A 24485-nucleotide genomic window follows, 5' to 3' on the forward strand; every position below is an offset into this window, starting at 1 on the left:
ATCCAAAATAAAGTTAATTATGGCACTGTAATAAACTTGTGAACACACATAAATGTAGCCTTAGCAACACAAACCTTCCAAAGAGATGACGCAAACTAAATTTGGTAAATCTTTTATTATTCTTTCAATATACATTAGAGGGAGAGGTAGAACAGGAAGAAATTACATATTCATATTTACTTACTTTAAGTCCAATTTTTTACTGTCTCTAAATTAAATTCAGCTACTTTTTCCTCAATAATATCATCTTGATGGATGACTGACAGTTATGCACCCTAGCCTTAGTGTCAATGAAAAGCACTTTCCTGTGCCACCTCAAAATCATTTCAAAGATCCCATAAATGTTCTTCAGAACTAAGAACTCTAAGACTTACCTACACATGACTCAGATTAGTAGACATTTTCACAGGGATAACTATATTTTAGGAAAAATTAATGTGAATTGTACAGGAATGCTATAAATAAAATTATTTAAATAGTGACCAATATGTGCATGAACAAGGTTGATGGACATTGCATTCTTACACACCCAGTAAAAAACCTCCCTAGCTCAATAGCAACAGTCAAAGAAGTTAGAATTCAAGGATGATTAAGAATGGAATAGGAAACACAAACATTACCCTGTCATAGCATTATTCTGCCACACACCCACAATTCTGAAAACTGCCTGGAGTTCACTGAAAACGTAGTGGAAAAAAGTTATCTCAGAGTAATAAAAGATAACACAAAAGTCAATATGGATGCTCAATAGTTTTCATATGCAATTGGCTAAAACTGTTCAGCCTTTAGTGAGGGCGAGAACATGAGAGAAGAGTGACAAACAGATGCAGAGACCTAAGAGACTAATAAAAAAGAGACCAAATGTGAAAAGGAGATGGTTATTCTCTCTCTCACAAACACAGGAATTAAGAAATATATCTAATATCTGAAAACTTCATTTTAGAAAAAAAAAAAAAATTCCTTGCTCTACAAACACTGTTATAACTAAGTTGTGAAACATATTGCTAGAGGATATTGTGGAGGCTGAAAGCACAAATGGACTCAAAAGATTAAACAAAAATCTGGTACAGAACTCCATCAGCTTCTATAACTCACAATGACCTGTTTTTTACAACCTTGTTCTCAGGAAAACCTAAACCATGTTCTACCAGCAGCAAAGAAGTTACCAGGAGGAAAAAACCCAGTCTACATTTACCCTGTCTTTCATATTCTTTCCTTAATTGTCCATTACTGATCACTAGCAGGCACAGTCTGGTATATACACTCCTATGAACCAGATATATTCCACAACAGCAATTGCATTCAGGATGCCAGATTTTCAGTCACATTGCAAAACTCAAGATATAGAAACAATACATGAAAATTAAAAAAAAAACAACCCCAAACCAAACCAAAACAAAAAAGCATCACATGTATTTCATGTAATGGTTCATCTGGTTTACTCTTTCCATTTGCTTGCAACTTGATATAGATACCTGTATTGAAAACACAACCTGAAGTACAAAAACTATCAGTAACTACCATGTAGAAGAAAAGACTAAGAGGCTTTTTAATTTTTCTGATGTTAAGACAGCTCATATTAAAGCACAAGAAACACATTATCATTGGTTTTGTACTAAATGACAGACATTGCACAAGCTATGATTACTGTTATTTCAAATTTTCATATTTAACTGGCATGTTGAAAAATGAGCCAGTTCAGACATTTCAAGGTTACCTGTCAGAGATGACAGACTGCAACATTTTTCTTGCATAGGTTTTCCCTGGATTTCACTGTTCTGAAATTCCTTTTTATATTCAGTATTTCTATTCCTCGTCTTTGTTTATATCTTGAAAATATGCAGATTGATGGATAACAAATATAGACAGGAGAGGAAACTAAAAATTGTATCATAATTCTATTCCTATAGTGGTTATTAAACAAGCTAAATATATATAATTTGAAATCCTGATTATAAGTTATATATCATTATATCTGAATGCTCACCAAGTTCATGGCCTTTCCTTTGTTTTTTATTTTACTATTCAAGACTAAGCGCTGTTTCATTGTACTGTATTGGAATTCTGAACATACAGTCAAGTTGCCGTTTCAATTCACAAAACTAATTCAGTGCAAACTCTATTTTATTAGTATCTCCCTAACGCACTGCACTGCAAACATGAGCGTGAGCATTAGTCACACCATAATCACTTGCTGTTGCAGTAAGTTACACTTTTTCTAGTAATTCTTTTTTCAGTCCTGTATTTTCTCCAACCACTAGTTTGTATTCTATTATTTCATGTATTTTATTTCTCTTCTGATGCTAAATTAATTTCACTTCCACATTTTGCACTGAGGGCATAACTTTTCTCCCACATCATGTCTCAAATCATTCCTCTTTTCAAGTCCATCCTTTTCATTTGGCAAGTCCTAGTTTGTCATTCAAACTTTTATTCAAACTTCTTTTCCCCATTCACAGAACAGGAAGTGAACTTACTCTTTTTCTTTTCTACCTCTTTACTGCCCCTCAAGTAACAATGGAAATGAACAAGTGTACTAACATTAATCTTACAAGTACACTAACTAGTTTTGCTCAAACTTTTAATATTCTCAGGTTAGGTAAAAACACGACACAACATATAGGGTAAGTTTCAAATGTTTTCAGAAAATATCACAATGCCAAATCCTATTTGGAATTCCTAGCTCAGATAATACGTACTATACTATAGTTTTCCATGGCTGCAGGAGTATGAATTTCCACTGTTTCCAGCATCTACAAAGGAGCACAAAGACAAAGAAAATCTAACAGTTATTATATGCCTCTACTAAAAGTACCAAATTTTTTTCTGTCATACAGTCTTACTTTCTGGAGATAACTGTTTTGGCTGAGGGGTTTTTTTTTCCCCAATGGTTCTATGTGTCAAGTCAACTTTGGAAGGAAAATAGGTAAATTAAAATTAACCAAGACAGTTTTGCCATTTGCAAGAACAAAATTATATTTAAAAAAAAAAAAAAAAAAATCACATGCTGTCCCATCCTCAACTTTGACTGAAAATCTGTGGTCACTAAACTGCTCTAGCATCCTCCTGCCTGGAATATGAACTTCAAATTTTTCCGGTATTGGCCTTCAGCCAAGAACATCCTTTTTACAGTCCCTGAGAAAGTCCATTCACCTTTATTTACCGAGCACAGAAGCCTTAAAAAAATATTTCCACAACATTCAAATAGAGGCAAACTTTAGCAATTTGACTTAAGAATTCTATTTTCACTTGGCCTATAGACTGACACAATTTTTGGCATCTAGTAGGAAAAGTACGGATCTTTCTGTAAATAAAGTTTTCCAGAAAGGCAAAAAGCAAAAGGGAGTTGACAAATTTGAGTACAGTAGGAATAACAGCTGACCAGAAAGCAAGCATGTTGGAGAAGCCAGCATGGGGGGAATACCAGGAAGAGAGAGGACTGAGAATGGGAAGACATGAGGGCAAACTAAGACTTGCTTGGTAGAATAATGGGCCTGAGAACATTATGGGAGATGAGGCATCAGAAAAGCTTATGGCAAGGCAAAACATTCAGATTTAACTCCAGAACATACAAAGACTAGTAAAAACACACTACAGTTACCATTTTCTCTGTCAACTTTTTCTGTGACAGAAGTTTTCATGGTGTCTTAAAAATTTAAACATTGAAAATAAAAGCAAAATACTTGCATTACCCTGAAGAATCCAAAAACATAGCAGATATTCATGTGTTGAGAAGTCTATTTTCTTTTTGCCTTACACAAGCATAGAGAGATCATGGGTGTTGGGGTCTAAGCCCGGTAGGAAGCTAAGCACCACACAGCTGCTTACTCCCCTGACCCCGCCATCACGATGAAGAGAAAAGCACGAGTAAAAAGCAAGAAAACTTGTAGATTGCGATAAAAATTGTTTAACAAACAAAGGAAAAGTGGAAGAAAGATAACCAAAACAAGCCAACCACTCACCACCTCCCACATGTAGACCGATGCCCAGCCAGTTCCCAAGCAAAACCTGGGTAACCTCTCTAAACCCCTCTCCTCTCCCTTTTATTGCTGAGCATGACATTGTATGGTATGGAATATCTCTTTGGTTAGTTCGGGTCATCTGCCTGATTGTGCCTCCTCCCAACGTCTTGTGCACCCCACAATCACTGTGGGGGGACAGACATGGGACAAAGTGAGAAACAGAGAAGGCCTTGACGCTGTGCAAACACTGTTCAGCAAGAGCTAAAACATTAGCACGTTATCAACACTGTTTTGGTCACAAAGAACACAGCAAGCACCATAACAGCTGCTATGAAGAAAATTAACTCCATCCCAGCCAGACCCAGAGAAAACTAAAGAATGAATGCTTTTTACATGGGAAGGAAGTGCCAGATTTTGAAAAGGCAGAGTGCCTGTTGATTGGAAAAGTTTCACTCCCAAACGTCCAACTGTCAAATCATTTCCAACTAGACCTGCACACTTGTTGGTGCTTTTGACTGATCTAGCAAGGGCCTAATAATTTTCCTGAATAGCAAACCCAATTCTTTATTAGTCCAGTTATATGATAGCACATATCACAGTATTTGCTGCAGAACATGTTAGAGGAACCCTTTAATAAGCTACAAGAGATGACTGTAATACCTCAGTATGGATTCTGAAAACAATCCCCAGACAAGCACTCAGAAGGCAACTTCCCTGGAAGGAAGTCTTGTAACTGTTCAGTGCAATCGTTCCAGCTCCTTCTCCTGAAGCACAAACCTCTCGATGTTGTCAGAAATAAGATATGGCTATCACTAATCCAGGGCAGTATAAGACCCAGAGACTGAGTGGCAAGTCCCACTTGCCCTAAACAAAGTTGTCAAATAAATGGGTTTTGAGACAAATACAGTGTGCTTTGCATAGGCTTACTAGGGGTTAGAGATGATTAAGAATACTAAATTAAATATAGAATAGAGTGACTAAAGAAAGTTTTTACTTCCTCAGAGGAGGTCCGAGGGAAACAATGCTTGAAACAGGAGGAGTCTAATGAAAAGAATTTAAGATTTTTATATAATCTCTAGAGAAGTTTCAGAATATACTAGGCAATTCAGAAAGAAAGAACATAAGAAATTCCAACCTCTGCTCTCCAACAATACGAAGTGACAATGAAGTTTGGTGAGAGGTTGAAGTTAAGTTCCAATATTTCTAATATCTACCAAAGAGCTGGTATCCCAAAAGTTACTTAAGTGTGACAGGACTGAGCAGGACAAAATACTGCTATTTCAACTACTATAGGTATATTGTAATTAGGAGTGTAGCAAAAGAAACCTCTGTGCTTTGCTTAATCCCAGTTCTAAAAACACAGTCAGCTGTCAGATACAACCTTCTAGAACTCTTACACAGCCATGAAACTTGTGAAAGAATGTGAAGAGTTTGGGGTTGGACAGTGAGACAAAAGCCTTTTAAAGAAAGAAATTAAAATAAGACAAGTCATTTACAGGTATTTTTTATCATTCTCCCTCAACTTTAAAACAACCACTACATATCTGGGAAGCTAGAAAGTCTTTCAAATGTATGTTCAGCCTTTAGCACAAGACAACCCTCATCATAACAAGGCCTATTGCTTCTACCACAAGAAACAAAAATTCTTTTCAAAGAATTCATTTCAAGTTGCTATGTGATCAGTTATCACAAACCCTATTAAATGTGGTGTACTACAAGCTCACCAGTATGTGACCTCACTAGGTTTACTTGGCCTACTGCGGTTATCTAAGATCTAGGAAAGTGATAAACTAGGTTTTCTAGTTTTACATTTAAAGTTTGAGGATTAATATAAAAGTATTCCTTTTCAGCTGTTGACAGAGACATCATCTGAGAAAAGCTGAAACAGATGGATTCAAGTAGCATGCTGGGACCCTACTTTCTCTCTTTCTTTTAATCCTCTATCCTGTGCCCATTTCCAACTTCACTTTGCTTACCACAGACAAATTAGTGAGGAACTAAAGAAGCACTGAGGAAAGTTTATACTCATGGACTTTAAACGTGCTTAAAATTATCAAAGCCAACATATATAAAACAGTGCCCATATACAGGACACACTGAATAGTTCTCAGGAGCTATCCCTTAATCTTCCAACTGTTAAAAACATTTCATACAGGTTAAGCATACACTGCAACCTGCATGGTAAGACTCAGCTACTCCACATCACCCTTGTTTTGTTTTTGCAGATTTCCACATTTAGAATAACATGTTACATCAACAGTAAAAGCAAAGCAGCAGATGTACATTTTAAAACACAGGAATTTTCTGTTAATCTAAGTATATTTTCCTGTGCACAGACTTCTGTGAAGACAAGATGCAAATACTGAAAATACTTCTGTGCATTCACCTACACAACCATATTCTCTTACAAACATTTTAGAACACAGCTCCCAAGGGAAAAGATCATCTATCACTAGGAAACATTATCCCATCTGGTGGTTTCACAGACACAAAGAGAATTCCTACGTATTAAAAAATGGCCATTTATGATCTCGCATGAGCTGGCATATAAAAAAGACCACAAAATTTCATACAGTGGTTTCTGCTATGATTGGTCTATGAAATACACATTAAATGTAGCTGTTGATTCACATCACTTTTAATATGTTTGCTTTTGGAGATAACTGATGCATTTGATTTCTATAAGTGCACCTTATTCCACACTGATATCCTTTATTTTTTAAATGAAGCTGAAAGTAGGGCACTGTTATGACTTGCCAATGGTAAAAATGCACAGCTCAAAAAAGTGATGTTCTACAGGTTTAACACATGATTAAAAAACCAAAACAGCTAAAGGATACAATTTCTAAGAGATTAATGCAAAAGACGTACCTGAATTCATAGATCCAGTTATAAGATGGAAGTAAACACAAGCAATTAATGTTACTTATGCTCAAATAGAACATTTCACATTTATCTTTTCCACGTATGAGGATACTGAATAAATGAACCATATAAATGGCTAAAACAAAGACCTTCAGAAAGAAAATTTTATCTTCTCCAAAACAAAAATGAGTTCAATATCCACAGGTCTGATCATTAAGGGAAATAGAGACAGTTGTACTACCAGTAACAAACACCACACTGAAAATACAAACTAAAAGGAAAGAATTAAAATAAACAAGCTTATATTATCAAAAGAAAGGACAGGTGATGAAGTAATTCTTCTCTCAGCCACTCTATACTCCATAGCCTACGATTCCACACAACCTTAATTCTTCACAAAGTTCTGAGCAGACTTAACTTTTCTCAGGCTACACCCCTCCACGTCCCACACATATTCTTTCTTTGCCTTCCACTGATCTTTATAATTTGTTGTAACTTAATGCCATACAGCTTAATATGACCCAACCTACACTGTGAGTGTCCCTAACTACTGTGACTTTATCTGCATAGCATCTTAGAGAAAGGAGTTTTTAAATCTGTAGACTACTCATACCCTAAACATTTTATGGTCTACTATTTCCTTTCGCTTAGCAGAACCACAGAAGTTGTTGCTGTGCTACTTCCTCAATAAAAATAGTGCTGTGGCTGTTATTTAGTTCTAGGAAAGGTGCAGAAGACACTGAAGATTATGTAGATCCGTTACTTTGCAGTGATATATGTGTCTTAAGAGTGTTGGGTTTTTTTTGCTATGAACATACTTGGATTTATGTAATATGACATATGTAACTAAACACACAGATAAATGATGCATTTCAGAGGCTTTTATTCTTTCTATAATATCACACACCTGAGGTATGGAAGGAAACTGCTGAAGAAATGACACCTATCTCCCCTGTTGTTCCCTCCAGGTGCAACAGTGTTCCTAAGTGCGATCCTCTAGAGCTGATGAAGTCAGCAAAATGACAGTTTCCAGATCACCCATCACACCGCAGGCTGGTTCATCATTCAGGATGAACACATGCACTAACGGAGTCACATGCAGTCATCAACTCACTCTCACTTTTGCCTGCCAGCAGCACTTAGGCCCTGATTCTCATTAGGGTGTCTACTGTAATAAATTCTGCTATAAAGACTTTGCCCTGAAGATTAGGAGTTGAACTAAAAGCTAACCCATTTTTAAAAATACAGTTTTCATACCTACACATAATGTACAAAGAGCCAACCTTAGCCAATCTGCTTTTAAATACTACTGACGCAAGGCACCCCCTCTTTCTTGTCCATCCTACAAAAGGAGATAAAATTAACTAAAACCTCACCAATTGAGAATATCTAAGGGACATGAACAATGCTAGCATTTCTCCTACTCCTGAAGTCCTTTTCTCCTCTGTAAAGAGCAAACGATGGGTGGTCCAACTGCACTGTGGCTCTTTGGAAGCAGGGGGCACAGCAGCCCCTGAAATCACAAATCCAGAAAGTTTTTGATCGATACACAAAACATTCCCTCTCTTCAAGAAAACAAAAATGAAAAAAAAAAAAAAGACCCACCTGCTCCAGGGTGAATGCCACCAACCATGCACTATCACATCTTTGTACTGCATGATCCTGTACTGCTCCGGCCTATACTTAAAGAATTTAAGTCCTCCAGCACAGGGAACATGTTACGTGTTTGAAACAAGTCTTCGACTGTACAGCACTACATACACTTTTGGCACTATATCAAATAATACTGACATAAATACAATAGAAAAAGCTCTGCTTCATTTAGTCACGCCCTCTCACTGGAAGTCACTGGTTCAATTAGAAACTCCCTCTCCCTTTTCTGACCTGCTTTCATCCTCCCACACTGCTTTCATTATTGTCCTCTCTCTTTTCCAATCCCCATAAAAAGAAAATCACAGAACCACAACTGCAATTTAAATACAGCCTGCACCGTATCAGTAAATAGGCTCACTTTTAAACAACATACAGAAACTAAACGAACCAATTTCTTTATAGTAGTCTACCTACATTTGGAAAAAACCCTTCATCCAGTAAATCACTATACTCGTACATGACTCGAAAAATCAAAGGTCTAGTCCAAAAAGGACATAATTTTAATCCAGACAGAACTCACACAACTCTGCCACACTAAGTGAGGCAAGAAAGTCAGTAATGACAGCTTATTTAAGAACAAGAAAGTGCCTAAACATGTATCTGGAAATGTGTTTTCCCTGCTTTTGCTTTTTGCTGTAGGTAACTGCTGCAAGAAGCAACAGTAGCCCAAAGATCTCAAGTATACTAAAGAACTTAGATATTATCAACTTAAAGGATGCCATTAAAATATTGGAATGGTATAGAATGTGAGAAACATCATCAAAAATTATTCCATTTATTCAGATTCCTTTATATTCACATGCTATTATTTCTGATTGACTCCCTAATAACGTTGGCTTAAATGTTCAGTGGAAACTGCATATTTGCACACACTTACCTTAGCAACTGAAAGAGTTATCAGCTTGAAAAATCAGCATGCCAACAGAATCTCAGTCCTAAAACACAATATAATTTGGCTCAGCTATTGTAACTGCATAGGGAATGTGCAATATAAGGCTCGTTAGTTTTATCTTCATCCACTGAGATCACAAAAGAGCGACTGTTAGGAAAAAGGAAAACAACTGCATGTAGTTCACAAAACTGGCTACTAAAATAATGGTAAACTGCAAATACATAAAAACAGTCTGAAGCGTGCTTCCACATGTAACGTCCCACATTCACAGCTTTCAGTGACAACTGATTTGCTCAGTGTACCGTTACTAGGATTCTTCTTGTCCATCTAGCACAGTAAATTTTCCCCTGTATCTCACCTTGCACATCACCTGTGAACAGATATTTCACAAGTGAACTTGACTTTTATTTCCTAAGAAAGCAATTCTAAGTCCCCTACTAAACCATAATTTAAGTACCAGTGAGCCTTTAAAAAACAAGCAGCTACCTTTTAAGAAATTAAATTTCTAAATAAGGTAAGAACAGAGCTATTGAGGAATAAAGCTGTGCTTTTTACAGTTACCATCTGCCCATAATTGCAAATAAGATTGAAGAAGAAATTTTTTAGATGCATGAGAAATCAACTTTAACAAACTTACTGACTGTTACCTCTGTTGCCTGATTACTTGACAAAAGTCACAAATTAGACACAAGATGAGACTTTTTAGACCACCTTCCTGCCAATATAGGAACCCTCCAATATACTATACTACCTGAGGATTTGCTGAACCTTGCTTTCAATGATTGAATATCTGCAGTGTTCAGAGAACAGTCTCCCCTCTTTAAATATAGCCTCCATCCTTAACTGGAAGATAAGCATTCATCTCCTGTGCAGAAGGCATCTTAAAAAAAAGTGAATAAAAAAGAAGCACAAAAACTTCAGGTTCATGGTTTTCTTTGAATTGCCACTGTTCACTGTAATGCCAAAAATACATAATAGAAGCAGAAATTGTGAATGATTTTGCCAGGAAGTGGTAAAGAACCATACTGAACTTGCAAAGGAGGAAGATTCTCAAAAAGACAGCCTAACCTCACTAACCATAAAGGCAAATACGTATTTCTTTTGAACGCCTCATAAAGAGATAACAGGTTCTTGACAGGGATAGTCATCGGTCAGCTCAAAATTTCTAACCACTGCTCTATTAAAATAATCACTCTTCCATGTGCTTTTCCTTACTCTATACCCACATAAACAAAGGAGCATCAACACTACAGCAACTGCTTCCTATCAGCAGAAAAACAAGGAGAACATACTAATCTGTCTCTAAGGGGCTTACTGTCCTGCTCCAAGGACCTTCAGAGGGAGCCAACTCAGCCCATCAATCTGTCACACCACTAATACACTGGGAATCCGGAGGCAGAGGGAAACCAGTGGTTTTGGTTGCACAAAGCTGTTCGGTCACCTCAGCAAATTCAACTTTAACAGAAGCCAAAAGAGATTACACAGAAGGAGCAGCTAAGCTTGTCTTCTCTTACATTCTAGCAAGCCTGTAACTCTCATGGGAAAGAAAATAAAACACAAAAGAATTCTGCAAGGAAAATGACTCGCAAAAAAACAAGTCTTAAGCATAATTAAGAGATCTTACCAGCAGTCAAAGTTTAACTTAGGTTAGTTATAAGACTGTCACCTCAACTGCAGTCAGAACTTAATGCAAAATGACAGCTAAGTATACTAACATCTCTAAGGTTTAAGCAGACCAACTCTGACAAGTCTTGCTGTGACAGTTTAAGTCACCACTGCCTCAAATGCCTTTCCCACCTCTCTGCTAGGTCAGGGTTAGCAAACATGTCTGTGTCGCAGCCGCTACAGTTCGCAGTTGGATTGTGGCTTCACAGGCAGCCGAGCTGATTTGTCACCACCAAACACAAGTCTTGCCTGCCAGCTTCCCCCTGGTTACACTGACCTACCCTTACACACCAAACTCCAGCACTTGTCAGCCCTTTCCACAGATAGATTCAAATCAGTAACCCAGAACAAAAACTGCCTTTTGGGGGAGGAGGAGGATGAAAGGAAGGAAGGAAGGAACGTCAATTTTATTGATTCAGTCAGGAACCCACTGAGTGCCAGTACCACCACAATGCAATCAACAGGAACACTCAGAGAAGTGGCAAATAAAATTCATCTCTTCAGTAGATTAAAATGATGACACAAAACCTGTGAATAGATATACTTTTTAACAAAGCCATATGTGGCACCAACCTGTTTTACAAAATTACAGGGTTTCCTAGATTTCAGATGTTTTCTTACTGCATCACCCAGGAATTATGTGGTTACACTAACATTAACTGGGCGCAGTTGCAAAATGAGCTGTCAGTATTCTAGAATTAATCAATCTCAAGTATACTGTTTCGTAATTAAGCTTATGAATACATCATCCCATGAATATAAAAACAGCAGCAATAAGCACACATCCCAGAAAAGAGGGAGAATTAGAAGGCTTTTTCAACTTTCTAGGACAGCTAAATCATTCGGAGGCCATTCTTCACCGTCAATCTTTTTCACTGTTGTTGTGCTAAAGGTCTCCAACTGGGAAGCATTTTATATAAGCAAATTATTCTTAAACCTTTAAAATCACATAACGAGACAGCAAAATTAGGTGATATTCCCTCTGCAGTTTACAAACCTGTGCTTTTATAAAAACAGAAATGTTCTAAAAGATTTAAAAGCTTTGGATTTTTTGTTGTTGTTGAATTGATTCACAGGTAAATTATTTCTCTGTTTCCAAGAGATTAATTTATACTTCAGCTACAGCCCCTGCAATAATTAACAGAGCATTCCCACATAGGAAAGACACAGAAATTCAGATTTCCATTTAACAAATACTTGACTAGCGAAAGAGAAAGAGGAAAATAGGGTATGTATAACAAGTATATTTCTGTTTAAATGATATAAGCTACAAGTTCCTTTCAATTACTGCTATTTTTAATTGCAAAACTCAGATATTTAGAAACAAATTGCTAGAGAAATATAACCTCTACAATGTTAATCATCAAATACGACAATATTTCTAATAACTGTTGTGGTAAATGAGTCAATGATCCCTGAACAAGATAATTAAACGGACACTCCAAAAATACACTTTTACCCCTCCTTATCACAGTATATTTACAACAACCATATGAAAAGATTAGATTAGATGTCTGGGATGTCAGCAGGCTAACACCTTATCATCCTTTCTTCTGGTATTATAATATTACAATTCTCTTGCATAGTTACACAGGTTCTTATTGTGCCCAAATAGCTTTTATGGGCCATTTTTCATAAGAAAAAAAATAGTATCTGCAGAGCACAAATGCAAAGCAGTTATTATTGTCCATTTTTTTAAATGGAAATTGTGTGAATCATACTTAATTCAAGTAGGCTTGCTTTTCAGGTTTGTCAAGTTTAAACTCCACACAGATGCAAATTACTGGCAAAACTTCTCCCTGCATCTTAATGAGGTACACTATAAACTATGAAGCCAACTTGAAAACAAGAATGTTTCCGAGACAAATTTTACTTGATGTAGATATTCGAAGTGTTTAAGGAACTAGTATTTTAAAAGAAAGTTTTACCCAACAGCACTTAACTTCTGCACGACATTGAACCTGTGACTGCTACAACGCTAGTTTCCCAGAATAACGCCTGTGCTGGCACAATTTTTTTGTGTAAGGATTTTACTGCACGATAAGCGTGCCTAAGCAGTGTTACGAAGACTCCCAACTGCTGAGCTCTGAACCCAACCTCTTTTCAAAACATTGTCTCATCGTTTCAAGTACATTCAGGCCAGAAGGGAAAGTAAATCGTCAAAACTGTTTTAAAGTACTAAACAACCAAATTTAAGAAGTCATTTCAGTTAGCAGCTACCACCATCTCAATCATATCTTGACTGGTTTAAAAATGATTGCCAACACAGGACTGCTGAGTGCGTAGTATGCGGAACACGCTAATCAATAGGGAGATTTCCTTCCCACAATTCCTGCCTACTCCTGCTTGAAACAGGGCAGACTGACCTCTCCAAGAAAAATGGGAAAATCATGGACAAAAGCAATCATTAAGGTTCAGCAATCAGATAGATAAGCAAACTCCTGAATTAAAACATGCAGATGCCTGTGCAGCCAAGATAAATGAAAAAAAAAGTCTCATCCTAAAGAAACTCGGGGGATGTCCTAAATTAGAAGGTATGGCTTAGAATTCAGCATTTTAAAGAGATGGTATCTTTTCTTCTAAGGCACTAATGCATTCTGGAAAATATGGACACACTAATGTGTCCACAGAGCAAGCTTAGTATTCTACTAACAGCTAATACTCCTTCATTGCTTTAGTTTCCCAATTTACTAAAAAATGAAGCTTATCTATAAAACTGATTAGCCATTCTTGCAATAACTTTGGAACCCATAAATCAGTTCTAACTAAGTTGAAAATGAAGAGTTTTTAAAGACAATTAAGTTAGTATGAGTTTTATGAAAACTGGAGGTTGGATTGACGTTTCCAAAATACTGATGTCATTGAAAAAGACAAGCAGAACTTGGAAATTACATACTGTTTCACAGCTGGTCACTTTGCATATGCCATTTGGATAGATAGTAAGCATATGCCTTAGCCATACTACAGCTACACTTTGCCCATTAGGTATGAAGGAGCTCATAGTATTGTCCCGTAAACTTTCCTCACCATACAGGGCATTAATGTATAGTAAACACAAGTTCTTTTAGTCCTGCTGTTTATAGAAAAACTTGGGAGGCCAAAAAAACCCTGCTACTTGACAATAGCATATGCAAAATGCAGTCTAAACAAATGAAGAAAATTCAGAATGACAATTTTAAAGTGCATAAATTATCTTATATGGTTATGGGAAAGTTTAAACACTGTCAAAATGGCATTCACGCATATAGAATACAATACCAGCATTTCATCTTACAAGTCTTTTAAATCTGTTATCTACATGCTGTTGACCCAGGCATAAGAAATACAGAAACCAACTGTTTGCTCTACAGTCAGATTGTAAGCAGAGGGTCTCCAGAATTTCTAATGACAATAATAAATTATGAAATGCAACTTAACTGTTGAGTTACACACAATTTTAGGGCCCCTGCCTTAAGTGGATTTAAAAAACAAACAAACAAACAAACCATGAGTTGCATACTAAGTTTATTTATGACTATAAACCTCTTGGAACAGGTATCAAATTATGTTATGTTTACTAGCCTGAAGAAAGGCTAATAAAACATACTGGCAATTTAAAGATAAACACCAGAAAAGTGTATCACTGTGTAACTTAATTTTTTTTTTTTTTATTTCCCCAGTGGTTCACAGGTTGTTGTAATAATTTTGTGTGTCAAGTTACCTACCATATTAGCTATGATGGTGCCCAGCTCTTTAAATAGATGGTATTGCCACGGGGACAGAGGAAGAACTGCTGGACTGTTTCTATGACGAGCAGTGTAGTGGGAGAAGTGAAATGTGAGCGGCAGGTTTGGAAGCCCGAGGTATTTTTCACTTCTGTTTTGTGTTTTTTCCATATACACAGGAAATTCCCTTGGGGGGAGAAAGACCAACTTCCCTACAGCTAAATACAAGAACATGTGTAAAACAGAAAAGCCATTCAGTGTTTCCATACCTTAACAAAAAAAAAAAAAATTGAAGAATCAGACAAAAACTTCAACACTGAGATAGTGAAATTTAATTTTCCCACCTCCAAAATTTCTTCAGACAACAAAGTCTTTGCAGTAGTAGAAAATTCAAGAGAATCAAGAGACAAAAGAGGATTAGGATGCCTACACACACACACACACCATCTACCTTTGTGTTTAGAGAGTTCATTCTCTTCCCCAAACCCAGACTACTATCCATCCATTCCCTTCCACTCCCCTCTGCTGCTGCAAAGCAAGTGAGGCAATGATGAGGAAGAAGGGCAGAGTTAAGACAGTCCCACCCAGAGGTAAAGGGCCTTCTGCTCCCACTGCTAGTGGATGCAGGGGTTACTCCTATTCAGGCCAAGGCTCCAGTAATCCATTTGTCCATCTCCAACAGCAGGATTAATGGACAGCTGAAGAAGAGTAAGAACCAGACAAGGCCAAATGCTACTTCCCCTGAACATTCGCCTGTCTATGACTATTTTCAGTTCAGGGGATTTCTGAGCCCAACACTGATGCCAGGAATGAACACAGCTTTTATTAATAACTGGACCTCACATGGTCCAAGCATACTGTAGATAGAGAAGAGACAAAGGGAGAGTTCTGCTATAGAACAGGGCTACAGTAGATGTACAAGGGAATCCCAAGGCAACTTGGCATCATCAGTACCATCAGCCTCGAAGCATCACCCCACCCCAGGACTAAAATTCAGTTTTAACACGCGAGCAAAGCCAGTTTCATACTGCCATGACACTTGAAAAGCCTGCAAATCACATGTCTCAGAAGCTGCAGACACTCACTGCTGACCTGAGCGCTGCGACAGAACACCACAGCTCTCTGAAGGTACGCACAGAAAGCCAGCTGTCAAGTACAGTATGATAATACAAATGCTTATTAATAAAATTAACTACAAACTGTAAGGGAAAGCATAATGAATCTCTGCTAGTCGTGTATTTGCTTTTCAGAAAGCTAATTTAAATAAATAAGACAACAGAGCTTCTACATTTGAGGGTCCCAAGCAGTTTTGGTTTGGTACCATGCAATACAGCCCTGCTACCAGATGTTTCTAACTTTTGAGAACAAAATAAGACCTTTTTAAAAAAAGAAAAAAAAAAAAAGAAAAAAAAGAAGGAATGTGCAGATCCAGCTGAGGGTTTTCGGGGTGGTGGTGGTGTTTTGGTTTGTTTATTTAATTTTTCCCAAGGAAAGGATTTTCCAGTTTTCCCCAGAGATTGGCAACTATAAAGCACAACGTCATTTAGGAAATATACTTTGGTTAACTACATAAACACCACTGTGACAGGCACCCAACAGCTGCTCAACTACGTAACCTTTAAGAGTTAGAAGTTCTGGTCGACCATGCCAGCACACCTTGGGACAAGCCTGAAGAAGACTCAGCACCAGGGCACCACTATTCACAATACACAAAGAATACAGAGAGGTCCCAAGAGCTCCAGTTATCCTGACTGGTTTCATAATGAAAACCAACATAATCCATCATTTCAGGTACACTAGACCCCCTGTTAAAAGGGCTCACTGAACCTGCATGCCACCCAAAGTCTGCAAGCAGTATGTGTTATAGGTGAATATGGGTTACTTACAGGAACAATACTGTTCCAATACCTAGGGCACTTTGAACTCAGAGTCCTCAGGAAGATGTTTCCAACAGCTACAATTATGTGTAGACACTGTAGAAAAACGGACAGAATAAGGAATCGAGGACTGAGACAGAAAGGCAAAAGCAAGTCAACAATGCAATAAATGGCCTCAGGCAGAAGAAAATGTAGTAGATTCCATTACAGGTTATTTGGCAAAGGAGAAGCTGAAAAATGACCCAACTCTTAGGAGAACAGCATGAAGTTACTTTTGGCTTTCAAGACAGAAATTAAGATAGCAGCTGAAAAAAAGGAAGAGGCCACAGACAGAAGGAGCAATGAAGATCTGGGACAAAGCTTAAGTGTTTGCTTCCTGTTTCTCCAACTACCGTCCAATGTTGCAAGACTGAATGTTAGAAGGTTCCTTTTACTGAAGGAGAAAGGTTGCACACAGCGAGCCTCACTGGCTGGAACTATTATTCAATTCTGATATCCAAAGGACATGCTTATTTGACTTTTTAAATTTTGATACAAAATGAAGGGGGCAGGAGTGCTTTAGCTAAAGGGCTACTACCTGAGCTTCTTAATCAACTGAGAGTAAACTGAGGCTCACTGTTGAAAGAAAAAGTGCACCAGTGTTACACATCTACTTCAGGAATATCTTTATGTTAACCTTTCAAATACATATTTTTTTGTGATGCAACAATAGCAGACAAGGTCATGACAAGTGCATCGCAAAAATCTACAAACTACTAAAGATGCCTTCTCTAATGAGAACAACAAATGTGGGAGAGAACTCTTTCAATCAAACTGGTAATTTTTAACCTATATTAAAAGACCCCACCATGAACATTGTTTCTCTAAGATTCTGAAAAGGTATTATGAAAAGCAAATCTAACGTTTGTATTCAACCACTGAACCAGACAAAAAGAGAAGTTACAATTTCATGCAGAAAGTTACACATGCTCTTTTAACCCATCTTATGTTAGGAGAAACTTTCTGTATAGTAAACATTAATTCAAGTTGTATAACAAAGCTGTTTAACAAACAACCTGAAGTTTATCTGTATACACACACACACTCCCACCCCCCTTTTGGGCAATGCTTATTTACAGAATTTAGCTTCAAAACCTGGTCTCAGCTTTACTTCGTTTGCTTTCATCACTTCAAAAACAATCCTTTCTCCCAGTTCTGTTGCTTTAGAAATACACCATGTTAGTAAGAACAAAGTGTCCTGTTTTTTCACAGCTTTCAATATACTCCCTACAAAGCCACTAGCAACAGACTGCAGTCTCTGAATTCATTCAAAGTTCTATTTTATCCATCCCTCTTGGAGCAGCAAAAGGGTAACAAAATAGTAATAGCTTCCCATATACTTGAGAGAAGGGTAGTGAAAGGAAGTAACGAAACTCCTCCAAAATAAAGTGATCCTCCACTATGTCTTCTTCCTACCCCTCCCAAAACACATTTCTTGCCCTCACAATATTAACACTTAGGATCTTTCTTTGGCTCTCCCCACATAACTTAATTTTCCTCATCTCTCTGGATCAATGTTTTGTCTTTTATTTCACACGATATCTGGGGTTCTTGAATTCCAATCCTCACCAGTTCTTTAGCTGGGAGACAAGCAGAATACCAGTGCTCATTAGACATCCCCTCTCACGATCAAAGACACTGATATGGCCAAGCTCCAAGTTCCAAAAAGCAAGGAATAGGGTTTGTATTTGTCTTAAAACATACAGTTGTTAGATTATCACATTGGTTGTGTAGTTACAGTGACTTCCCCATTCTGTAGATAATGGTGGTGATGCTCTAAGCACACCACAAGCCTTACAGGGCTAGTGACAGCAGACATTGGGGGAAAAAAAGGGAACATGACAGATCCAGAGTAAGGAGCAACACTGTTGGGAAGCACTCTGGAAGCACTGCTCTGGACAAAGGTAAGTGAACACAAACTGCCCAGGAACAAAGAGAATAGGGCTTACACAGAAACTTCACAGAAAAAAAAGGGAGAGAAAGTCTTCTGGTGTACTACTGCATTAAAAAAAAGGGGGAGGGTGTAGAAGCAAAACTAATTGAGGGCTGCTCATGAAATTAAGGAGAGAACAAGACTGAAAGCAACTAAGTAAAATAAAAAACCCCAACATTATTTCAATATGCTCTATATATAACAAGAGGAAGCAGAATTGACTAGATCTAAATTGGAATCAGAGGAAAAGGATATCAAGCAGTGGCTATACAAATTTTTCAACTAATGTCAAAAAGGAGAAAATATTAGTTAGGAAAGCAATTTGGACACAGGTAGAACAGTATCTTCCATTAAAAAAAAAAAAAAAGTAGTAACATTACTGAAGGAAATAGCCTAAAATCAGGACATTAAGTAGGAGAATACCGAATATAATAGAGAAAGTATCAAAAGTGCCACCAGTAATATCTATGTTAAGAAAGTACCTTAAACAACAATATCCACAATTTGAATCCTACGCACCAGAAGCATAGAGGAAAACTTCCAGTAAGTGAAGAAGTCTCTTATCTCTACAGATGTAATACTCATCACTGCCTAATAACTTCTGGCAAACAAGTCTGTTGCTTTTTGGGTTTTTTAAGAACTGTTCTAACTGAAAAAGATAAACTTTCAAATTTGAACTGATGCAATGTGACTTTCATGACTATGCAAACTGACAAGTCTAACCAGTCTACTGCTAATTTTAAGTGCCGTACAGCAATAAGGTGAAACAGGTAAGAGTCAGTTCAGTTTTCCTGATTGCTTGCTAAGTATTGAACAACATAAAAAAAAATAAATAAAGATTTTGTCCAGAAAAACTACCTGGATGAAACACTCAAAAACCACTGGATATGTCCAGAGAGTTCATTCTTACATATTTTATTTCCGTATGGAAATTCAGCCTAGATTCAGGGAACACTCACACAAGGACTGGTTTCAAACTGTCTTGACAGGTACCTTCAGCATATTTTCTGAGGTCACCTTTTATTTACTGCAGTCTCAAAAGCTACATGAATTCCCTGGTGACTGGAAAAAGGGAAAGATTGCACCCATTTTTAAAAAGGGTAGAAAGGAGGACCCTGGCAGCTACCAACCCATCAGCCTGACCTTTGTGCCTGGGAAGATCATGGAACAGATCCTCCTAGAAGCTATGCTAAGGCACATAGAGGACAGGGAGGTGATTCGAGACAGCCAGCATGGCTTCACCAAGGGCAAATCATACCTGACCAACCTAGTGGCCTTCTATGATGGAGTGACTACATCAGTGGACAAGGGAAGAGCTATGGATGTCATCTATCTGGACTTCTGTAAGGCCTTTGACACAGTTCCCCACAACATCATTCTCTCTTAATTGGAAAGATATGGATCTGATGGGTGGAGCATTTGGTGGATAAGGAATTGTTTGGATGGTCACCTCCAGAGAGCAGTGGTCAACGGCTCAATGTCCAGATGGAGGTCAGTGACAAGTGGTGTCCCTCAGGGGTCCGTACTGGGACCAGTACTGTTTAATATATTCATCAATGACATAGACAGTGGGATCAAGTGCACTCTCAGCAAGTTTGCAGATGACACCAAGCTGAGCGGTGCAGTTGACACACCTGAGGGATGGGATGCCAACCAGAGAGACCTGGACAAGCTTGAGAAGTGGGTCCATGTGAACCTCATGAGGTTCACAAGGCCAAGTGCAAGGCCCTGCACTTGGGTCAGGGCAACCTCTGGTGTCAATACAGGCTGAGAGATGAAGGGATTGAGAGCAGCCCTGTGCAAAAGGACTTGAGGGTACTGGTGGATGAAAAGCTGGACGTGAGCTGGCAATGTGCGATTGCAGCCCAAAAAGCCAACCGTATCCTGGGCTGCATCAAAAGAAGTGTGGCCAGCAGGTCGAGGGAGGTGATTCTGCCCCTCTACTCCACTCTGGTGAGACCCCACCTGGAGTACTGCGTCCAGCTCTGGAGCCCTCAGCACAGGAAAGACATGGACCTGTTGGAGCAGGTCCAGAGAGGGCCACAAAAATGATCAGAGAGCTGGAGCACCTCTCCTATGAAGACAGGCTGAGAGAGTTGGGGTTGTTCAGCCTGGAAAAGAGAAGGCTCCAGGGAGACCTTGTAGCAGCCTTCCAGTACCTAAAGGGGGCTTATAAGAAAGATGGGGACAGACTTCTTATCAGGGCCTGTTGCAACAGGACAAGGGGTAATGGTTTTAAACTAAAAGATGGCAGATTTAGACTAGATCTAAGGAAGAAATTTTTTACCACGAGGGTGATGAAACACTGGAACAGGCTGCCCAGAGAGGTGGTAGATGCCCCATCCCTGGAAACATTCAAGGTCAGGCGAGACGGGGCTCTGAGCAACCTGATCTAGTTGAAGGTGTCCCTGGTCATTGCAGGGGACTTGGACTAGATGACCTTTAAAGGTCCCTTCCAGCCCAAACCATTCTGTGATTCTACATGTAGATGCAACAGCTAGTTGAAAAGAACAACAATTATCCTTACAGCTCAAGGGATGCAATAAAAAGAGTTGTCCTATACTTTCTAGTAGCCTTCAACACTTGCAAATGACTGTAAGAGCCTGGTCCACTTTTCCTTTGCTACCATCTGAACTATGATTTATCACTTCAACAAGCTCATTGTGAGTAAAACTTCTCAGTAAAACCTTTTTTAAACATTGTTTCATAATGACATCTTTGTTTTGCCCATTAACTATTGTGAAACACAGGTATTTTGCCCATTGCAAATAAAAATGCAAAAAGTTCTGACGTTCGTTTTAGCGTAGTTCTCACATTTGTTTTAACACAGTTCTTAGTATTTTGAGAATGCTGCTATCTAAACATAAGCACTGCAAACACAAATCTTATTTACTGTATTATCAAAACTGAACATGAACCTGGCCAACGTCTGTATTAATAATTAAAATAGACATTAGAATAAGTTCTTATGCCTTAACTTTCCTGTTTCTGATGACCTTTATGGCAAAATTTACTTCAGATCTAGAGAACTACCTATTTTCTGTCTCTACATAATACATTCTTCTATCACTCTTGCACACAAACTAAGAGGCATATTCACCTCCTTAATCAGCAGCAAAACAATTAATATTGGAAGCCACTCTTGTAAATTTAGTATTCATACAAAGATCTCTCAAACTTTTACATCGTGATTAGGATTCAAAGTCAGTATTATCTGTGCTGACTGAAAGAGTTTGTCACAATGCATCAAGCGTGCTACAAGCCTCTTCCAAAGAGGAAGTCTGATCCCAAATACTTACTTTGATTAACTGGTCTGCATAGCTTATTAATGTGAGATTTGTAATGCACATGTAAACAAAACAAACCAAAACCAACACCAACCACGCAATACTAAAAAAAAAAAAAAATTGGAATGAAAAAGGAAAAGAAAAAAAAAAACAAACCAAAACCAACACGCCAGGACTTAGTGCTGGCAAAGAAGTGCTGAACAGCAGAAGAAAAAGATTTGGCCAGAAAAATACTTGGACAGAAAAGACACGTCCAGAATAGTTTTGCTATATCCCCCTCACTTCTGGAAGATATTACATTATTAAGGATTTTACTAGTCATCACTGTACATCTACTACAAAACTAAGAGAGCGTGAAAAGAAACACACACATGCAGAATAACACCAGTCTTTCAATAAAGCTTTTTCTTTTCTGAATTCTTACACTCACTACTGAAGCCAGATCTGGCTGGCTGATTTGGAAAGTGGTAAAATATTTTGAATCTTAAAAATAAATACCTATACAGAATAATTTCTTCAGTAGTATAAAGACATGGCTACAGCACACTGCAGTACCACTTCATTTTTCTTTATGCCACATTTATCCACTGGTCATGGCCTATCCAGTGCTTTTATATTTCAATCATGTAAAAGCAGCATCTCTCTAGTGTCTATTCTAATATCCCTCACTATTACCAAAATACATTACTTATGAATACAGTCATTCTTAGTCTTCCTTACCATACCTTTCTGTTACGCAGATTAAAAACCTAAGAAAGTCTGGTATCTTCTGACCATCTTTCACAGTTGCAGTAGGGAGAGAAGACATGATGCCACCTGTCAAAACCCAGCAAACTCAGAACAGCAAACAGCCCATAACCACACAGAGTAATAAGAACTGAATCAGGAGACAGTGATTCTATTTCCACCTCTCCACGGACTCTGCGTTTGACCTTGGCAAGTCACTGGTTTTTTGTGCTTGTTTTTTCATGTTCAGGACATGAAGGGCTTTTACGCAGATGGCTGGAACAACAACAACAATAAAATAACTGAGTAAGTTTAATTATTATTTATTCTATTATGCCAGGCCTTAGAACTCTTCCGCAATGGCATAAATTCAGAGTGAGCGCAAGCAACTCTGACTTTCTAGACCTTCATTTTGAAGTTCCCTTTACGTAAGAACACTGGCGAAAGCAGAAACCCGTTATCAGAGACCCCCACACTGTATCAAAAACTGATAAAAGCTTAGCTTCACAAATTCTTCTGCTGAGCAAACAAGTTTAACCTTATTTTCTACACTGGCCGTTCCTAATCCACAGCTTGCAAAACAAACACTGCCTGCAAGATCCTCTGCCACTGCTCCCAGACAAAATTAAATTATAGAGTTAAAATAAGACCTGCCAGGAAAAGAAGGGTAGGATATTGCCTAGAGAGTATTTTTTACTCTGTGCCATTTCTATGGTCCAGCAAAAATTTCGGACCAGTATTTCACACAATTCAATTCCCTCTCTCAGGCTTAGAAAGTTCTGAATTTCATGGCTGCCTGATCAAGTTTCATCCTGATACCAAGTTTCCTGGTAATCTCCCAAAGCACCACACACTGGAAATAGGCCACAAGTGTAGCTTTGAAAAAAACAAAGTGCAGATGAAATGTTCTACAGACCAAGCAATATTATCAAGAATACCAGCAGAAAGACTTTTTTTCTGGCACATACAGAAAATGTCTACATTTGTCCATACTCATAATGTTCCCTCTGCTACTCAAATAACTATAAATAATTACACTAACAATCAAAAGACTGACTAGCACCCATTGCAATATATACCCTTGAATCTTACCTACCAGAAGTAGAAAAATTAAATGAAGTAATGAGTGTAATGTCACACAGAGCAGTCAAAAATGACCACTTGCCAATACAGCTTGTTGCCTGTTAGAAAAAGTGTTCTGGATTTTAAATATACTGATTAAATGGCACTGCATAGAAGTTAGTCATGCAATTACAATGAAAAGGAGATAGTTCCTGCTCCTCAATAAGAAACAAATCAGGAAAAGTTATACCTTAACACAACCATCTCAATGTCTTCATGTTTCCCAAGCAAAGCAATGAAAACAACTTCATTTAAATAATTACAGAAATATATACTTATATTCAACGTTTTCAAGACTTACCTACATAAAAAGACATGTTCAAAAAAGAGCCTCACAAACTTACTGAAGAAACATGATGTTGACTGAAATATTCAGATTGCTTTAGAAAGAATAAATCATGCCCCAGCAGCATGTCATTCATCAAATAAACTGATTAATAAAAATAGGAAAATATTACAATGATTACATCTTATGGTAAAGTTCTATAGATCAGTCAAGCTTTTCAAAAATTACAAAAATTATTAAATGGAACACAAAAATAGTGTTTATCCTTGTAAAGTTATAGCCTCTGTCTATTGTAAGGATGCAAAACTGCGACACGACATACTGAAACCCCTACCTTCTTTCCTTTCTTGGTAAAAGTTTACCACTGTAAATATGTAGTTTATGCATTTACAAGCAAATGAGCATGAAGATACATGGCCATATATCACTATCTGGCTAACTAAACTTCAGTTGAAGAGTATGAAGTATTTTTCA

The 24485-nt window shown here is 37.8% G+C and overlaps 1 protein-coding gene across 7 annotated transcripts in view; it reads right to left on the reverse strand.

The window, feature by feature from the left end:
• The window catches only part of RBPJ (recombination signal binding protein for immunoglobulin kappa J region), a 155417-nt gene that overhangs the window by 35181 nt on the left and 95751 nt on the right, over nt 1-24485 (reverse strand). Inside the window, exon 1 of one of the 7 annotated variants that reach the window (XM_052780302.1) lies at nt 22603-22625. The exons of 5 other annotated variants lie outside the window; for them this stretch is intronic. The gene's annotated coding sequence lies outside the window, so the exon portion shown is untranslated. Of the gene's footprint in view, nt 1-9357; nt 9399-22602; nt 22626-24485 lie in introns of those variants that run through there. One more of the 7 variants, XM_052780307.1, reaches the window with a different exon arrangement.

This window comes from Harpia harpyja, chromosome 2 (assembly GCF_026419915.1).
Source record: "Harpia harpyja isolate bHarHar1 chromosome 2, bHarHar1 primary haplotype, whole genome shotgun sequence".
NCBI lineage: Eukaryota > Metazoa > Chordata > Aves > Accipitriformes > Accipitridae > Harpia > Harpia harpyja.